The sequence below is a fragment of the Morone saxatilis genome, unplaced genomic scaffold (assembly GCF_004916995.1).
Source record: "Morone saxatilis isolate NCDOM2014 unplaced genomic scaffold, NCSU_SB_2.0 Contig17, whole genome shotgun sequence".
NCBI classification, from domain to species: domain Eukaryota; kingdom Metazoa; phylum Chordata; class Actinopteri; family Moronidae; genus Morone; species Morone saxatilis.
The window spans coordinates 23,858,075-23,864,946 of NW_023339729.1; positions in this window are offsets into that span (position 1 = coordinate 23,858,075).

A 6,872-nucleotide genomic window follows, 5' to 3' on the forward strand; every position below is an offset into this window, starting at 1 on the left:
AATAACACTGCATGGAAACATTGTATAGCCCTTAACTGTCATTATAGCTTAAAAGTAGATTTTATGGGAGCAAAACAACTGAGCACCTGCAACACAGTAGCCTACCTCGCCCATACAGGGTGTATAAATGTTGATGGATAACCACACAGTTTAAAGATTTTAATCTCAAACAGATACAGGAGGTGTATAACAGTATGTTGCTGGTATAATTTTGATGTGACTATGAACAGTTAAAATGGGCGCTTAAATAAAAGATAAGACACTCACGCACTGCTCACGCCTGCTGTGTGGACCGGGCTTAAGGGTGACCTAAAAGTCCAAAGCTGACAGTGTTTGTGGTTGTCGTATGCCTCTGTGTGTTTGTGTGTCTCACTCTTTGAGTTCTTTCTGTTATTTTCCTCCAGTCTCTCTCTTTTTTCATCTTGTCTCTGAGCCTGAGAAAGTAATGCTAGCTTCATAAAGCCCCAAGTGTGAATTTTTCATTCAAGTTGAAACATTTTCAACTCTTCGCCTCAGTTCACACAGCCCCAGGCAAATTTGCGTCCACTCGCATCTCCACTGCAAACCTTCTGCTCACCGCAATTGATGTTCTCCCCAGTGAATGAAAGAACCAAAACACGGCAGTAGCACTCCTCTCCAGCAGTGGGTCAATACGAAATAGAAGTAAATAGAAATAGAAAATGTAACTCTAGTTAGTACTGTATGGATGCTGGAGCACTGTTGCCATACTGTATCACACCCTAATGGAAAAATGTTAACACAGTTGCTGTAGAGGCAAAGAAAGCTCAGTGTGGCCCATTCACATACAATACATTCATGAAGTGTTGCTGTGCTGCTATCAACGGATACACTCGGCAAACTAATTAAAACTTAGACTGTAGGTATCTAACAGGACTGTTGTTACTCCCATGCGGTATAAATCTTAAATTGGACCTGTATCAAAAAGTACTGCATTTAAAACTACTGGTCACTTCCTCTCATCTCTCTCTTTTCAGTTTATAAAGATGGTCCTCACCAAAAGGCTTTTGAACGTTGCAGGGAAGATTCTCACCCAGCAGCTTCCCTCTTTGAGGAAATGCCCTCTAGGAGGAGGAATACACAACTCAGTTTTGAATCCAAGAGGTTCAAAAGAAGTACGTTCCCTGAGGCTATTCAACCCTTGAATGGTGAACCTTTGGCACATTAAGGTAATTTTTTTTTTTGGTTTTAGCTTGTTTTCTTTGTAACTATTTTAGGTATTTAGCATTTTTATGGTGTTTAGGTTATTTGACTTGTAAAACTTTGGCATGTTATGGAATATTTAGATTTCAGATTTTCTTTTATATATATGATCTTTATCTTCATATGTTTTATTTACAGTAGGTCATGGTTTTACTATTATGCTGTGTTTAATGTCGTGTTATGCACTATTAGTTTTTCAAGGCTCACAAACTCACTCCCTTATACGTGATAGTCACTACAACGTGAGGATCAACTTGTTACAAAGATAATCTCAAATCCATCTGTCATTAATTCCTTTGGCATCAAGACAGTAACAGATTGTTGACATTCTGAATATTTTACATGCCGCAGTTTGCACACTGAGCACGTTGGTAAATGACTCATAGTAACACAATTCAATTCAAAAGCAAAGAAATCCCTCTTTATCACCAAGGCTTACTCAGTGCGTCACTGGGCGCAGTGAAGATAATGGTACATTTAAACGTTGTGAGTAAGCAATGAATGACAATCACATTGTGAGGAATTTTTCATCATAGGGAATATTTTTCTTCAGTTTAAAGAAGTAATTTCTTTATGAGCGTTTTCTATACACATCATGTATAGAAAATGAGAAACAAAAACATGTCCATGGGACCTTGCTCATACTGTGTTTGATTCAGAACGGCCCTGATATATAAAGGTGTGTGTCATGACAAACTATAACTGAACTCACAGGTATGCATGATGAGGTGGGTGAATGCTGCTGCCCTTTTGTTTTGCTGCCCTTTTCAGACTGAAACACAGAGACAGAGTCTCTAAACAAGGTGCTGCTAACACTCATCACCAGAGGAGGTATAAAGGGTCCAAATGGCATTTACTCTGCAGCACTTCCACTATCTGAAGTGTATTCAAACCTGGCACACTCCTCCAGTTCTTCCAGTCAGCAACTCAAGGTCACAGGAATAATTTCATTCTCTTAATAAAAGTAGACACTCCCCACTATTCACGGCTCTTATGAAAAACAAATTTGCAGCTCATTTAACTGGAAACAATCTTCAAAGTCAAAGTTGTGAAACCTTAATACACACAGAGAAGGCAAGAAACAGTTTAAACCCACAATAAACTTAAACGGACTTTGTCTTTAACGTGCAATATGTAACTTTAAGAAAACCATTATTAATAGTGACACCTGTGACTGTTAATTGAACTGCAGTCAGTGTCCTGTTACACAGTCCCTGGCCTGAGATTGAACGCTGGAAAATAAATTACAATCATATTTAGAATAATATTACTATCTGCAATGTCGATACTTTTCTTCGGACCATTAAGCTAAGCAGCTTGCCATTTACAAATCACCCCATCAGCACCGACACTACAGAGCAACCAGCCAGACCCATACATACCGCCCAGCCAATCACAACCAGCGGGCAAACCCCAGCAGAGCTCAGGAGAATTTACAGATAGTTGGATGTCCATGCCTCGCATAGCACATTGAGTAGAAAGCGTTTCCTTTGTACCATTTATTGTTGGCTGAAATCAACACTATTTCTCACAAGTTAGTATCATGGATCACATTAGCTGGGGAAATTATTCTGCGTGTTGTGTCGGGTGCTCATTTGTGGACGCTGGCGGACTCCATTTACAGGCTAACGTTAGCTAGTGTTACAAAGTGTTGACACTGTAGCCAAGCAGAGGGTCAAATAATATGTATAATACTTCAGAATCTTACATATTGAACCTTTAATAATAGACACAATGTTTGCAAAAGTATAATTTCCAGAGTGGAGAAATGTCTTAGGGCGTTGTACCGCAAAAGAGTATCGACTCTTACTCGCAGTTTCCAACTTGATCTTGTGGATAAATGTGTAATTGGACAACACTGTTTAAACCTTGTGGGGGAAAAAAAACAGAAACAAGGGGTTTAATTACAAAATGTTTTATGAGCCTGTCTGTATTGGATACAGATCTAAGATTCACCAGGGGAGTATAAATGATTCAGTCTTTAAAATGGAACTAAATAATAAATATCTTCAGCTGAGTCATAACTTCAGTACCAACTTTCGCTCCCTGTCAATATTGCAGTGGGTGTCTCTTTATTTTTAGTGGCTATCCAAAATTAAATTTAGCGAGAACATTTCTTCACTGTGGATGGTGGAATGATGGAAATTAAAACAAATATGTGAGTAAGTTTCCTATTTGGTATTAATAAAAGAAAATCTGACATTTCATACTGTTTTAAACCTGTGGCAGGATATAACAAAGATGCTTAAAAACACCACTATGCTGCATTTAAAGTAAAATTTACCATCTAGGCTGCTCAGACAGGCCAAATAAAATGTGCTGCTTGGTTTCGCCCACATTAAATATGTGAGAACTGGTTATTTCGCCATCAGCCATAAAGTCACTGTTTATAAATGGACAAGAGACGCAACCTGTGAGACAAAATACCCACTGGTCCACTGTGGAGAGGATGACAGCAGGGTTCACATAAATTGGAACTCAGGCGATTTGATCAAAACGCTACATGACAGGGAATTATTAATTCACTAATACCGGGCTCAGGCCTAGTGATTCACGTCCATGACATTTTAATCTAACTTTCCAAGTTAATTAGATGAATATACATTTTCTCTGTATGATCCAGTCTCACATTTAACAGGGGAAAGCTTCTGTTCCAATGTTTGTACATCTTCAGTCATCGGCGATCTCTGAACTCAATACTGGTGACCTATCCAATTATTCCAGCCATTTGATTAATTTAAATGCATTTTCTATCATACCAACAGTAGTTAATATAATGGAACTGGTGTCGCAATCTGAATTGGTAGCCACTCAGGAACAGAGGAATATGTTTGAGTGGTTTTATATTAATATGTTTTATATATGTACATATATAAGGTTTTGCCTTTTTGCATTTTTGTAGCACTCCCTCGAATGATATACAGAGCACATGGTACATATCAACAATGTATATACACATATGAGTCACGTATGAATACTGTATTACTGTTACATTACAGATACATCCTATGCGCTTTCATCGTCCATTCACTTCTATTAAGTCTTGTTCAGTGGACAAATTCAAGCACATGTTTCCTGTTTCGGTGCAACCTCCAGTCGAGTTCTTATTTGTTAAAATTTGCCCAAGTGGATGTGTTCAGTCAGCCAATAGCATTGTGCATTGTGTTTATAAATGGTGTTATTCTAGTGTTTCCTCATTATTTTTAGCACATCATCACTCCACCAGAGCTGTAGCGCCGCAGTCATACACTGTTTGTGATCCATCACAATGTTTATTTATTACCCGCGTCGGAGGCGTGACATGACATCCTCTTTCGGGGCTGAGTGTGGGGCAGTTTGTTGAGTGGAAATATAATGTGACCAGACAAACAGGCTTTAATACACAGTGATAGAAGAGCTTTTATAATTTTTAATCACTATATTTTCCAACAACATTACTGTAATAATAATTTATTTACAGGTAATTTTGATTTCATTCATTTTTAAATGAATCATTTATTTATCACTAAAATCCTGAAAGCCAGAACACAAGGAGGGACATGACACCCGGTTAGATGCAAAAAAATACAATATTTCTTTAAAAAAGACACGAAGGACCAAATAAGAGAGCAAATGAAAAGCTGTCATCAGTAAGCTGCACATACAACACAAAGACGTATAATGGACACTCAGACAATAATAACATGATACAGAATGGTACTTTAATGTTTCAGTTTAAGCCATATGTAATTGCATTAACTGCATTTTCTTTTTATGGCATTTGTTCTTTTTAAGTATGAACTAAGACTTTGATACATGAAGTTTTATAACTAGGTTAGGGAACAACGACCACGCCTCACACTCATCTCAATTCTGCTCAAAATGTACTTTTTATCTGTTCTCTTCCCCTCCAAACCCTTTCCTTTTCTCCCCCTTCTCTCTCTTATTCAGATACAGGAACCACTGGGGCTCTAAAGAAAAAGAGATAAGAAGAAACTGTTTCCCCCACTCAGAGTCTCATCACCCACTTTCCTCCCACCATCTTGCCCGAACTCCTCCGTCCATCCATTCATCCATCTGTTCACAAACCTGACTTCTCCTCCATCCGTTCATCCCTCATCCTTCCTACCCAAACTCCTTCATCCCTCATCCCTCAACACTTTACCCATTCATTCATCCCTCCTACAGTTTATCACATTGGTTCACATTCATCCATCATGTACAATAAAGCGTTCTAATTCCATACGTGTGTTGCTGTGGTCTTTGTTAGTGAACTAATCTTGTAGTGCTGGTCCCGTAGACATAAGGGAAAAATCTATATATATACCTAAATAAAGTTGAGTTTTAGTTAGAGTTTTTCTTCCAGCATTGGATTACTGATTGGCTATGAAGCTGACATTGTATAGTTGGATTACTGAAGCAGAGAACGGCTATGCTTGCAATTATTTTTTTTTAATGCTGTAATTTAGAGATCACAAGTTGATTTATCTCACAAAACAAAAGGTCTATTTCTCGAAGAACAAGATCATTTATCACAAGAAAACAACTTTTGTTTTCTCGAGGTCGCAGGATAATAATACAGAACTTGAAAATGAGTGTTTGGGTTATTTGATCACAACGGATTTCAGCCTTCACTTTCGTAGCTGAACTTTAAAAGAGTTGCTACCAGAACTGAGAGTTAATTTAAGCTATTCATTTCCCGGTGATACAATACTGACAAAACATATCAGGAGAAAAGTGAGATTTATTGCATTAAATAAGCTCAAAGTTCCCTCCACTGCCCAGATTCTTTTGATGCACTTAGCCCTGACTGCTGCCTCACTTCAGTCAGTAAAATGAATATTAACTGGCATGCTGCACATTATTCCCCCATGCATTATCCATTATGTTGAAACAGTACTAATCCGCCATTGATGCATGCTGGTATGGCACTCGATGCATGCTGGCATGGTGCTCCTGATCTCTAATAAAGCTTAGAAGTAACAAGAGGAAATGACCTTTTGTTTTCTCGTGATAACCGGTTGATTATCTTGTTATCTCAGGATAACAACGCTTGTTTTCTCGAGATAACAAAATAATTAAACCGTGATCTCGAGATAAAGGAATTAAAAAAAAATAAATGATTGCGTGCACGGCTGTTCTCAGCTTCCGGACACTGGGGGCCTGACAACAAATATTTTCTCTAGGGCCTCAGAAGGTTAAATCTGGCCCTGCTGGAATGACTAAGAGGAAAGTTAAAGAAAAAGCACATAGTCAATGAAAAACTTTAGAACTGCAGCCAGTAAATGTACTCTTTTTCCATCAATGTCAGTAGCCTACATATACACAAAATACATTATGTGTATGTATGTTCTATGTGTATTTCTGCAGTAAATATTGGTAGTCAATATGACTATGTTTTACTACAATACAGAGACACATGTTTATTTGTCTTTCCTGACATATTAATAGCCTGTATCATTAAATCTTTGGCTTTAAGAGCACTGTTGGTACTGTAGCCAGATATAAATAAAACGGCAAAATACACATAAAGCCTAGTGATTGTTGATTGATCTTCTTTTATTGGTCCTAAAATCGTTGTTGTTGTCAAAACGATGACAGAACAAATATGCTATAAGTCAACTGGCTTTTTGAGTCCCACAATCATTCGGAGGAGAGAGAGAGAGAGAGAG